This window comes from Pomacea canaliculata, linkage group LG1 (genome assembly GCF_003073045.1).
Source record: "Pomacea canaliculata isolate SZHN2017 linkage group LG1, ASM307304v1, whole genome shotgun sequence".
NCBI lineage: Eukaryota > Metazoa > Mollusca > Gastropoda > Architaenioglossa > Ampullariidae > Pomacea > Pomacea canaliculata.
This window is the reverse complement of record NC_037590.1, coordinates 16,592,334-16,605,873: the sequence shown is the minus strand read 5'-3', so window position 1 is coordinate 16,605,873 and position 13,540 is coordinate 16,592,334. Positions and strand designations below refer to the sequence as shown.

The 13,540-nt window shown below is 41.7% G+C and overlaps 1 protein-coding gene across 2 annotated transcripts in view; it reads right to left on the bottom strand.

Moving 5' to 3' along the window:
* LOC112563770 (FAD-dependent oxidoreductase domain-containing protein 2-like) overlaps nucleotides 1–11,857 on the bottom strand; it is a 38,931-nt gene extending 27,074 nt beyond the window's left edge. Inside the window, exons 1-2 of one of the 2 annotated variants that reach the window (XM_025238119.1) lie at nucleotides 11,681–11,857; nucleotides 11,099–11,203 (exon numbers count right to left, since the gene is read on the bottom strand). The gene's annotated coding sequence lies outside the window, so the exon portion shown is untranslated. The remainder of the gene's footprint in view (nucleotides 1–11,098; nucleotides 11,204–11,680) is intronic. The other variant, XM_025238104.1, reaches the window with a different exon arrangement.
* Between the last annotated feature and the right edge of the window lie 1,683 nt (nucleotides 11,858–13,540).

The window sequence follows — 13,540 nt, the reverse complement described above, 5'->3', positions numbered from 1 at the left end:
AAAACCTCTTGGGAAAAGCAATATAGCCTCCGCCGGGCCTGCCGAGATGGAAAGTGGTTCACCATAACCACCCGTTTATGCACCGCGTGCGGGACATGTCTGTCAGGGCATATGGAGGATAAGAGGTGGTCAGCAACAAGCCCGTTTGTCGCCAAAAGAAATGGGACTCGGCCATTTTTTTTTTCGAAAATAAAGCAAGAGCGGATGTTTATCACGGAAAAAAAATGGCGCAAAGCAAACTCATTTCCGATCGAGACCTCGGTCTGCAAAGACTGAGTGTAACACGTGTTTCATCGATTCGTTCTCTACATATTAGCTGCAGCATTTTTTTTAAATTTTTTTTGGTCCCAAAACACACCAAACATAACTTCGTTTGTCGAGACAAATTTGTTCGATGAGGTGCATCCTATGGGCTTAATGTCTTATTTTTCACAGCCAGATATCCTATCTCTTCAATCGTGTTCCGGTTGTTGGATGGATGGATGGGAACAGATGCAAGAGGTCGTAGATGAAGGAGTCAGTGGTAGTCAGTGAAAGACGTTGATCCTCGCCCGGTGCAATTCTCTCCTTTTATACCGCCCTTCTCTTTGTTGTTGTGAAAGAGTTCTGGAAAATCCCACGATGGCAATCGTTTTTCAGTGTATTGTCCTGGCCTAATGATTATAGTGTTTGATAATTGTGGCAATTTTCTTTGAAATGATTTATAAAGGTTGAGAAATTGCAATGATTACCAGACGTTACTAGATGATCGCTTATCAACATGTTTTGTTGTTAATGTTGTTTTTGTATATGTGCTGTCTATCCCTCCTCGCTACCCTCTTCTTCCAAGTTGGCATGGCTGCAAGTTCTTTGCAAAGCGCTCCCGATGTTGTTATTTTAGCCATGAGGCTTTCCATTCATTATGTCCTGTTTGTTTTTTCCTGTGTCTTTACTTTTATCCCTGAAAATACATTTGTTCATTAGTACATCAGCTCCAACTTTCTTTCATTTTACACTCTCTCTCTCTCTCTCTTTGTACTTGGACTCGTATCTCAACGCGATATACAATTATTATATGTGTGTATTTATATCTATATATTTATGTGTGTGTGACTAAGCGCACATGCGTAGCCTGTTTTCTTCCCGTCTTCAGTGTGTCTAACACATCGATCGGCTTCATTTGCACACAATAACTCGGAGAAACAGCACGCTTCACAGTTTTGTGTCCAGGAACTCAAGCGCTTTGATTAAGAACCTGTGTAAACAGCAAACAAAAGAATCCGTGCATAGAAAAAAAGCAGCCGCTGAACCCTTAAACCAACATCCATTACAGTTCATGTCCCTGCTCTGCTGTTTTGTTTTGTTGTTTAGCCTGCCACGGTTACATCTGTCTATCATTGCTGTAAGAAAGAGAAGCATACGGACACATAATTTTCTGACAATATTTTATTCTTAGTTTTACTTTTGATGCTTATTTTAATTGACTTCACAAGTAATTTAATGATAAATGGTATGGCTTATCAAAGGTAATGAGCTAGATACTTCAACAAGTGTGAGTGACGGCAAGAGCTGATTAGAGAAAGTTTCGCGATGAAAGGGGGCAGAGTGAAAACAAGTCTTCTGGGTCGGCAGCCTTTATTGTAGTGGTTTAAAAAAAAAAAAATAATAATAATAAAATCATCATCATCATCATCATCAAAGTAACATTAACTTCTTCTTATCATTGTCATTGTAGTCGATGTCATCCTCATATAGATCCTAAAGCCAGTACAAGAAACCATCTTTAAAGGATTTGGGAACACAAGCCCTGAGAGATTACAATGTGAAGATTAATTTAAAGGCTGTAAGTTCGCCCCAAAATGTTCAACGATGTCGTATAATTGTTAACGGTCAATGCTGTTCCAGTATATCATACCCACCTCTCAACATCAAACCTCCCTGTAGTGATAAATGTTAGCGGTTGTAATGACGGCATTGATTACAGTCATTTCTTTCGTTTCCTTTTTTGTCTCAGAAAAATGAGATTTTGAAATGGAGGTGAACAGGAAAGACAAGAAACGGAAGGCGACATTCCTGTGAGGTAACAGTTAACCTAGATGAAGAAATAATAGTTTCTCCTTTTTCAATATTGCAAACCGCTCAGGTTTGACGACATCCTGTTAATAACTGGCGCACAGCTCGAATGAAACCATTGAAGACCGCCATACAGTTGCAGCAGCCAGGGACTGAGAGTGCCGAGGATTTCCCCCAAACTACAGCGCGAAACCCAATTAGGATTGCCTCAAAACTACAGCAACCGGGCAAAATGGCTTGCATTCGGGTACCCGATACCTGCCTGCTTCGATACCCTGCCTTACCGCCGTGTGCCCCGGCTGGGAGGGAGGAGTATCTGTTCGATCAGCTTCTGCCTGAAACCACGGATATGACGTCAGTGCTTCTCATGGGATGGGGGAGAGGAAGCCTGCGGGCCGGGGCTTACTTCGATGTTCTATTTTCTACCTTAAACACCTCGTGTCTCTCCCTTTCACATGCATGCACACACACACACCACACACCCCACACACACCACACACACACCACACACAGACCATACACACAATAACACACACCACAACACACACACACGCCGCATGCGATTGCTACTCTCACGCACATCGTGAAGACCTAACTACCGGCACAAGAACTAACGAAACGGTTCTTCCTTTTCTGACTCCCACCTAAAAGCAGAAAAGACATCAGTTTTCGTGAAACACAGTTCCTTTTGTATGTCAGCGAAACCTTGCACAGGGAGATGCGAACGAACTCGTCCATCGACAAAGAAAGTGAGCTGCGGAGCGCCAAGACATCTCGACCATCTGTCTCGCATGTGGCTGGAGCTGGGACTTAACCTGGATAACAGCTGTTAGCAATCACTCAGCTAGCAAAGCCTACAACATGGGACATTGCCGGCTTGCTTGCAGTCTCTTAGCTTTTTATTTTTAAAAAAAAATTGGCGTTCATGTAATGGAGTAATATTGTCGAGAAGATTTTGGGATCACGGGTTTTCCTTCTGGCTAAATTAGCAATACAAGGTAGTAATTAAAAGTGATTTTGGGTGTCAGTTACAGTGCGTGACAAGCGGCCAGCGAGATTTGCTTCTAGTCAACAAGTAACTGAAGAATCACTCAAGAATTCTCGATTTTTGTTGTTGTTGCTTACATTCAGCATAATGTTCGCGCGCGCGAGAGAGAGAATAATTGGGAGAGAGTGTGTGTGCCGTGTGTGTGTGTTAGAGACTAATATCCCGTTTCCTTAGGCAACAGAATTAATATAGACACTTCTGTTTGATAGCAATTTCAGCAACAAAAAAAAAAATATTCTACTTGAAACCGCGATTAAGATGGAATTAATAGACGCTATAATAAGCTCACTAATTGTGCTTAAAACGTAATACAGTTTATGTCCGATGTAAGTGAAGTGCAGCCCGAGGGAAGGAAAGGAACCACATTTTTTAACAGTAAAATATTTCAGAGGAAGACATGGTTTTATTTCGATAGTCTCGAAAGTCTCCGATTTCTCGTGTGAGGTTGTGCCAAACCATCATTAATTTAATTGCACAACCACATTTGCGTCCTCAGTTGATGCCTCGATGCTTGATATCGAAATAAAATGCACATGGGCGTCAGCTGGACTGACCATCAAGCATATTTAAAAAAAAAATTACCGATTTCAAAATTTTAAAAAAAAGAAATTATTTCAGGCGCAAAAAGCATTTTGAGTCATCATTACAGGTTTTAGGGAGGAGCAGCAAGATTCATATACTTGAGGAAAGTAAGAGAAGTTAAAGCAAACACTCATAGAGACGCCAGATGTAGAGGAGATGTGACATCAGTTTCTCAATTAACTCTCGATTTTACATGGGGAGCAATCACAGTGAATGAGAGAAGGAAAGAAAAAAAAGAATACAAGGCATCTAATAACACACTTGATTTGTCGATTGAATTACAAATTTGAGTGTGTGTTATGGTGCAGACAGGGTGGTGTGATGAATGTGACGCAGATAAAGATTATAACTGCACGTGAGACAGCGTAGTAAATATATTTACTGTTGATACATCCTCATCCTCATCCTCATCCACATCTTAATCCTCATCATCCTCCTCATCATCATCATCACTATCACCACCCATAGCAGGAGGTATGGACTGAATGCAAAGCTGTTACCTCGAGATTATCTGTCCACCGCAGAGGTCTCCGTTTCTTTGGTCTGAGAGGACTTCTGATACCTTCCTCTACATTATCCAATCTCTATGTCCACAGATGCGCCTCTTCGGAACTGAATGCATGGCAAGAAGAATGACAACGATAAAAATGGGTTTGTCTGCGTGGCAAGTCGCTCTGCTCGACTATAGACATCTCCAGCTCGGTAGCCACGTTTCTTATCGAAGTCAAAAGCCTGTAGCTCGGAGCTTTTTTGTGGGATGTACGAGGTTCTCAGTATATTCAGGAACTCAAGAAAGACAGCGAGCGGTGAGGTTCAAAGAAGTGCCTCAAAGAGGCAATCTACTACAGGAAATAATTTGGTTGAGGACAGCAGCTTTGATTGGTGCTATTTACTGTTTGGTGAAAAGGTCAAAGAAACAACTCTGGGGCAGACTGCTCGAACCCAGCTTTTATTTTCCAACAAGATTTTCCTTTATTTGGAAACCACCTACACGAACAGAAAATTTGGAATAAATCAATCCGGGATTTTATTACTACAACCCTTTTAGCGTTTTATCATTGACTTCGACTTCAAAAGTAAAGAAATTTGAGTGGCTAAAATGTATTGATATCAAATTCACAGCAGTTCTGACTCCGTGAGATTCCATTCCTCCCCAAAATATCCTATGTTCGGAGCACTCATGCAAAATCAATCGGACTCAAACATCCCGCTGTAAGCTAATACAGAAAAAACAGTGAAAATACAATAAAACTAACATCCATTTTTTGATTTTTTTTTAAAGCTTTGAGATGAAGAGGGTATACCCCAGCTGTGTGTCCATAGACACGGTGTTTCACTGTGCAGAACCGACAGCAACGCAAGGACCAGCCATCCTAGAGGGTGCTTAATTATTTGAATACTACCGGACCCCCAGTCTCTGGTTTCTCTCCGACGCACGTTTCCTCCACCCAAACCTCCTCCCGTCTTCTGGCCTTGCGTCAGCCACGCGCATCGATTCGGAGTCTCGGGTAGCAGCAGTCGTGAGTGGGAGGCATGTGGGTTCGGCACAAGAAGCCAGGAAAAGTCACCGAGCGGGTACCATGGCACTGTCCGTAGTGACGTGGGTGGACTCGGGAGGAAGGTTGGAGGGGATGCTGGAGCGCGGTTAGGAAAGAATAGGACACGCAGGAATGAGGGTGGGGAAGGCTAGGCTGCAAAAAAAGATTTTAAGCTGATGAGATACTCTTTGATAAGGTTGGACGGTACTGGAATAAGGCTGGGAAAGGTTAGGGAGCTTGGAGGAGGTTGAAATAAGGTTAGGAAACGTTGGAAAAAATGACTAAAAGATGATCTCATATGGGAAAGGTTGGAAGATGCTGGAATGAAGTTCGGGAACGTTGGGAGACCCTGGAACAAAGTTGAAGAAAGCTGAGATATTCTGAGATTGGGGAAGGGTGAGCTGGGAGATGTTAGACGAAGATTATTAAGCTGATAAAATACTGGAAAGTTGGAAAATGTTAGCGAACTTTCAGGAATAAGACAAGGAAACGTTTGGAGAATAGCCGAGAGATGCTATAATAAGTATAGGAAAGTTTCGGAGATGCTCGGATAAGATTATTGAGGGTCGGAAACAATTCAGGGTGTTAAAATAAGGTCGAAGAGGGCTGGGGACAGTTTATTTGCAATTTGCTTGTGTCTGTAGTTTATAAAAATATGAAATATTTAGGAAATGCTTTTAGAGGCGGCTCACACCAATAGTGTTGGAAAGGAAACAAAAAACATTGATGGTTGATTGATTAAACTATATCCTCTAAAAGCTTCAAGCGTATGGCGTAGTTTTACGGAAGTTTTGATCCCCAAACATAATAATTAATTAACAACATGGCGTCCAGATAGAACCCATTCCCCTAGAACTCTGTGGGTTGCGTATTGAAAGGGAATACTTTCGCTTCTGCGTTGCTTTTGGCGATAGTGATGGGAAGAGATTACAAATATTGATGGTCGATTGATTAAAATATTCTCTCTAAAAGCATCAAGCATGTGACGGTTCATGAAAGGTTTGATTATAAAACTCAACAGTTAATTAAAGTACACAGAACCCATTTCCCTAAATCTGTTTGAGCTGTGTACTGAACAGAAGTATTTTTGCTTCACATTCAGGCAAAGAGACTGGGTACTGACGAAATCACAAACAGACTTGCCCCATGTGTACCAGCTAATTCAAAAAGCAAATATAGATTTTCGAAGTACCAGTCTCCGTGCTGCTGTTCTTTAAAAGCCAAAGGAGGCAATGGCGCCGTTCTCCTGTCAACACCTAAAGAGCTTTAGAAGATGTCGGCATCGGAATCGCAGCAAACAGCAGTTAGGCTTTCTCTGAGGGACTGAAAAGGGCTCGACCATGTCAGCTGCACTGTTGGTAAATGTTACTGCCATTTAAAATAGCCATTTTGTGCCGATGCAGGTTCCCCACATGTTGCCAGACAGTTCTTAGTCCTCTTTGGTCGTGGCTTGATTTCTGTCACTAAGCTCAGCCTTGGCCATGTTGATACATCCCCCTCCTCCCATCTTCACGGTGAAGGAGGGGTGGATTAGAGTACTTTGTTATAGGCCTCACTGATGTTTGTTACAACAACACGATTCAGATGTCCTTTAAAGCTCTTTAGTTCTTTTTATGTGCCGACAGCCAAACGGCGCCAGTACATCCTTCAACTTTTAAAGACATTCAATATCTGAAAGCATTTTAAGATGACAGTACACTCTAAGAACAAATATTTTTAACTAACATTTTGTGACAGAATAATAATGAAAATAGCTATATAAAAATATGTTTTAAGTGGTTAGGATGAAAATTTTTATTGTAAGCAATGATTTGTTTAGAGTATTATTTTTGAAAGAAATGTTTCAGATAGTACGAAATATCATAGATCGTTGATTTTGATATCTGTTAAAGTACAAACTATTATTTAATTTTCAAGAATGCTCATTTTGATGTCTTTGAAAATCTTGGAGATACGTATGGTCAAAGTGAGGACCACCCAAAATTGATTTTCATCATTTGTCTCGCAGTAATCACACCCTATAAACACCCACCTTCAATAATGCACCATACATCCAACTATATTCAGTGAAGCGCCAAACATCAACCTGACACCTGCAGTGAAGCATGATACACCAAAGTGTTCTGTTAAATCCCCATAACATTAGGTTAAACACACTATGTACATACAATCAAGGGTCGACTAACAATGTATAGATAAATATATCTCTATATTCATCCAATTAACGGTCGCCAAAGCTCCTCTATATATCCAATTAACGTTTCCTGCTCGTTAGGACGAGAGGGCGGAAGAAGGGAAATCCATTAAGACCCTTCAATGGAAAGGCTCCAAGACCCGCGAAGGACGCTGCAGGGAAGGACAAGATTCACAGGACGACACAAGCCATTCCCCACCTCCGCAGACTGATTAAGCTATTCGCCATCTTTCAATCCCAGCACCTTGGCAACTTGTCGATGCTTACAACAGGAACAATACACATTTCTTTCCAACAGGAAGCATCTCTATGGGATGCTCGTTAATCATAACGCAAGAGAAATGCTAAGGTTTGTATTTATGTCTACAATACTCACCTTTCTCACCATCGGGAGGACGGGGTTGGAGGAATACAGCCTGTCGGGTGGCTGACGGAGATGGGAAATACAGGAGAGGTAAAATACATTTGCTAGTGTACCTATAAATTTTGGAAAATTTACTTGAAACCAGCCATCAAACACGAATTGTTTATCCCGATGGTGTCAGACGTGTTTGTGTGTGTGTGTGCGCGCCTGTAACATGGGTTTTCTTTGTGTACGAGTTTGAGTGTGTGTGTGTACATTTGTCGATGTTCTGTATGTTTGCGCGCGCGCGTGGCAGAGAGAGAGAGAGCGTGTGCCTTTTATGCGTTCATTAGTGCGCATGCGTGTTTACTTCCCAGTAGCATCAGCCACCTTCCTTCCCCCTCTTGTTCCCATCTCCAACATTTCCCCTGAGCGTTTGAAGGCAGCAGACGACACTATTAGGACCGTCATTTCCTGCGATGTAGCCTCCAAACAATTTCGCCGACTTCAGGGCTGTGTTCAGACCCGCATCATTCTACACGTAGCCACGGAAAAGAAGATTATTTTCACCGAAACCTCTCGGAAAATCTGTTGATTTCGTCGTCAGAAAAATAGCTGAGGGATGTTTAAATAGTGTATTTTGTGCAGGCGGACGAAATATTTTATTTACAATTGGGTTTATAATGTTAGTGTGTTAATGCCATCTGCCGACAATAATCAAGCTGTGTATGTATACATGTGTGTGTGTGTGCATGCGAACCACAGACAGTGGTTTATTTTTACAGGTGGACATGGAGATCGACTAGCTATTCGCATATTGGATGAAAACTAAATGCCAGGACCTGGTCAAAGCAACACACCACCGACTTGCATAACGAAAATCTGTTCTGAAATGTTTCACAAGCCCCTACAATATGATTCAGGTACAACAAAAAAACAACTAAACCTTGGTTGCCGAAGACCCGTCCAAGTCGTCCTTCCTAAACAAGCAACCTTTATCTCATTTATGAAATATTGATGCGAATCCCGTTTTATCAGTGATTTAACAGGTGCGTGTGTGCTTTATAGACAGAAGAACAAAGGGAGGATAGCAGCTGCTTGCGAATACACTGTTTCCTGTCCTGAAACTTTATCTCTCATGTCATATCCACTGTATTCGCAAGGCCAGACTTGCCGTCGCCTCCATGATGATCTTCAGCCCAGCAACTACTCAGTGGTTCATGCAACGATGCTGGTGACGGTTATGTGATGGTGATGTGATGGTGCGTGTGAATACATTGATGATGGTACCGAAGGCGGAGAGGATGGTGCTGGGTGGATAATTGACTGGCTGACTGGATTGATGACTCACTGGTTAGCTACGTGGTTCGTTGATCACTGACTGGACAACGTGGGTCGATCTCAGACTGGAACGTAATGAACCAGTCCAAACTTCCCAAAAGAACCGTGATTTAATTTCTCCGAAAATAAAACAAAAATCGTCGATCTAGATGCGGAATTTTCCTAAATTTTAGATGATTAGAGAATGGTGGGACCATGGTGGGGGACCCTATAAGAAAGAACTTGTTGTGGACGGTTGGACAAGTTCCCAAAGTCTTCCATTTTTCTTGTTGCTCTTTGTTTTACATCACACCTCTTGATCTCATCTGCTGAAAGCTGTATGGAATGACGGATGCATTGGTAGTGTTAGTATGGTAGTATCTTCACTAGTCATAGACAACAATTTTAGTGAGACCTGAACAAACATGTAAATAATAGTCGTATGAAAAAGCTCGTAAGGTCCATCTACCTGTATTCCTACCGTTACCCAGTGATTGCTCAGATTTCCATTAATGCCACACCGTAAAGATAGGAGCCTCGACAAGCAAATAAAACTTCTAAAAAATATCCACTCCAAAATTTTAAAAATTGTATCCGTTATGCACTCCCCGATAAGTGACCGCGTCAACAGATGGCTGCCGTGCAATAAACTTGCCCCCTGTCATCATCTCCGGTGAGACTAAATTATTCTATAAAGGACTCCATTCCACAATTGCTGGCTACAATACCAGGCGAAGAATGGCGTGCAGTTATTTAGATATATGCCTTGTCAACTGACGATGTCAGGTGATAACTCTTTCCGGGCTCCTCTTGTTGTTTTTTCGTCACGAGAGTAAACTGTTTCTGCCTCCGCGGCCATCGAACGGGAGGTCAGCCCCCAGACACCATCCGCCATCACAACTGCGCTGCAGTGTTGATGTCGCATAGTGCTTGTACGATGCAGTACAGAGATGCTGGGAGTACATCCCTTGGTAATGTTTCGCTGATGGGAGGCTGTGTGATAAACGAAACTGCGACCCGCGTGGAATGGAGGGACGAGTGTGTTAACTGACCGGGTGGGCAGTCCGAGTGTTGGTCAAAGGGTGACGCTCGTTAACTGACTGGGAGTAAGTTGATACATTAATGGAAAGATTACGATGCTAATGAGGGGCATGCAATACGTTAATGGGTGATATGCAGCGGGGAGCCTGGGTGCCTGTGGGAGGAGTAAACTCGCGGCATATCACACGGCGCACGTGCAGGGCGCGAGATGGCGGCGTGTTGCCGTTGTGTAGACGTGCGATACCCGAGGTGGAACAAGCTTGCATGGAACTGCGAAGTTAGAGGTTGGAAATAAAGTACCTTGTGTTCTTTAGAGAAAAAAAAAAAGATCATGGTAGTGTTATATGCTATTGTAGCATAAAGAAAGACAAGCAGATCTATGTCCAATAATATATCCATACACATTTAATACCTAAGCATGCACAGTGATGGTGATTAACGAATAAAAGATTTATTTATTTATTTGCGTGTTCGCTTATTTATTTAGTGCTTTGTCCCGCGAATGACGGTGGACTCACGGCGCAATGACATCCACACATGCTCGAAAGTACAAGAGTACACATACCTTAAGTAGGTATCAAACTATCTTTCGATCATTCAAAAAAGTACACACACACACATATATATTCCATAAACACGTGGTTTTGCCTGGGCAGCACTAGCTTAGTGTCAAGCAAGAGGTCGAAGAAATGTAAAGAAAAGTTTAAAAAAAGATGAGGGGCACTATTCTAGAGCATCAACAGGATGTTGGAATAAATGAATAAACAAAACAAAACCAAAAAGTTTAGACAAATTGAAAGAAAGAAGTGGCAAACAAGAACCTTCTTTTTCTGCTACAAACGAAAGTATACCTGAGCGCGAAGAACTTATTATTCGGAAACAGATGGTCTCATCGTCTAATCATCATGGAAGAGGCAATTAAATGCACAGCTACACTCTAGTGCCACGTCTATAAAGTTGGTTATGAACTGTTTTCATACCTACAGTCTGTCACTAACAAGCGGATGGAGTTGGATTCAAAGACAGGTCTGGAATCGATCACCGGGACATGGACGATCGCGCTTAGCAACTGCGAGAGTTATCCGCTGGAGACAAAGTAATGACAGACCGTCTGTGACCTCACTTATTACGGGCGTTACACCAGGTGTAACTGTCTAGTATTTCATAAATGTGCCCTTAGACCTTCTAACATTACCTAAAAATACAAATAAGTGCTGTTGTGCTACGGGGATATTTTTTCAGCTATAAAATTATCTGACGGACTGCAGATATTTCTTCTTTGTTTTTCGCTTAATCATTCTTTCTTTCCTAATGCAAGAAAATCGGCGCAGTACATCGTTAGCTGTATTCACGCAACAGTTCTGTATAAGAAAGTACCACCATGATATATCCATTTTCCTCCTCCTCCATCATCTTCATATATCAAATGTTCAAGAAAGACAATTGTAAAATTTGTATGTCTACGCTTTTATACACCATTTTTATAACTTTATATGTACATATACATACCGAAAAATTTTAATAAAACTTGTTGAAAATAGCTCATAAACATAAAAACTTACCTGTATTGACTCCCTTATGAAATCCGTGGGCTTGATCCTCACTTCTCTCTTTGTTCCCCTTGATCGTGATTTATGGACTTTTTTCAATCCTTTTGTGAAGATGGCAGCGTATGAATAAAGTCGGACTCTAATTACTTTTGTATTTCGGATCTGCTTTTTGCGTTATTCAATCCCTATTTCTCACCTGGTCGGAAAAATAGTTTCGGCTTCAAAGTGAATCTGGTTCTGGCGATGAATCAAACATCATCAACGCTGAGAACAATGAGTGCTCGACAGAAGCCAAGGACTGCTGGACGTGGACAGGAACCCGGCGGTAAAGTTCGGGTGGCGCAAAGGATGATGGCATCGATCTCTGTGAAGTGTGTGAAGATCACAAAGAGCAGCCACTCAACAAAACTGTTTGTGGTCAGGCGCCAACACTCTATATCAGTGCAAACGAAATTCAGTGAACAGTGTGACTTGTTGAATTTCCTTCGAGGATGTAAGCGCCGGAATTTGCGGAGCTTTATATACTATAGGCTGAGAATGAAAGTTAAGGGGGCTGTGTCAGTTCTTTTTAAATCTGTCGGGCGATGTAAAATTAAACTGAAAGTACTTGTACAGCAGGGTGGATGTGTTTCCATTTAGTAAATGTGCTAAAACTTTGAAGAGTGTGTTTAGAGGAATTTATCCCGCACTAACTGCGATGAAATGGTGCGATTTCCTAAAGCCCCAGTTTGGGTGGTTTGATAGCAGAAAAGCCTTCTTCCATTATGGATTTGGATATCAGATCAGGGCAGAAGTAATTTTCTATTCAGTTTGACACATTTTCAGAGGACTAGACGTTAAGGTTTTATTCCCCCGTTACACCAGTCTCTAATATTTTCTTCGAACCGGGAAACCACAGCCTTCATAACAGAACCAGGTTAAATGGTAAGAGTATACTGTAAACAAGAGCAGAGCCTAGTTCAAGAGTGAATGTAGCATCACATTAACCAGTTCAACTGGTCCTAAGCACTCTTGACAATACGATCACCAGCCATATTGAATGATTATCCAAAACCATAGACTGCTTACTCAACTATCATGTTTGAACAGGACTAACCTTATTTCGAAGAGATCAAAAGGGGATTATTATCTTCCTTTCCTTTCTCTTCCACTGTATCTTTTCAGACATTAATAGCGAGTATTTTTTTTTTAGATAGAAGCATAAACCAAAACAAATACATTGCAGGTTATGTCAGTTAATACAACGCGTCATCTTTTTTTCTATTCGCTTTTTCTTGGGCAAAAGCAAGGTCAGGGATGATGATGATGATGATGATGATGATGATGATGATGATGATGATGATGATGATGATGATGATGATGATGATGATTATTATTATTATTATTATTCAGGCATCTACATTTTTATAATTATTTAAGTCAAGATTTTCTTACTCTAATTAAGAGTTTCTTCCAACAAGTATTCACGTATTTCTGCTTGCTTAGGTTTCTATTGACTTCATGTATCGTGTTTCCCAGTTTTCCCACGTATCGCAGCACCCGGCAGGTAATGGTGATCGACTAAACGACTGAGTTACAAGCTTCACGACGACGACATTTGTTATGGATGATTGACAGCTCAAAGATGGCAGGGGCGGGCCTGCAGCTGGCGGCCAGAGTCCAAGCGGTACTTGTTAGTGTCCGAGCACAGTCATTACGCCATGATGGACACTGATTAGCTCGCCAGCAGCTCACAGACTCCTTCTGTTTGGCTCTTGAGAAGGAATAAACTCATAATCTTTTCTGATTTTCATTCTTCATTGCTTTAACTGCCAAGTGATAGATGTGTTTTGCAAAACAAGTTCACACCCCTTTATAAGAATGCTCCCCTCT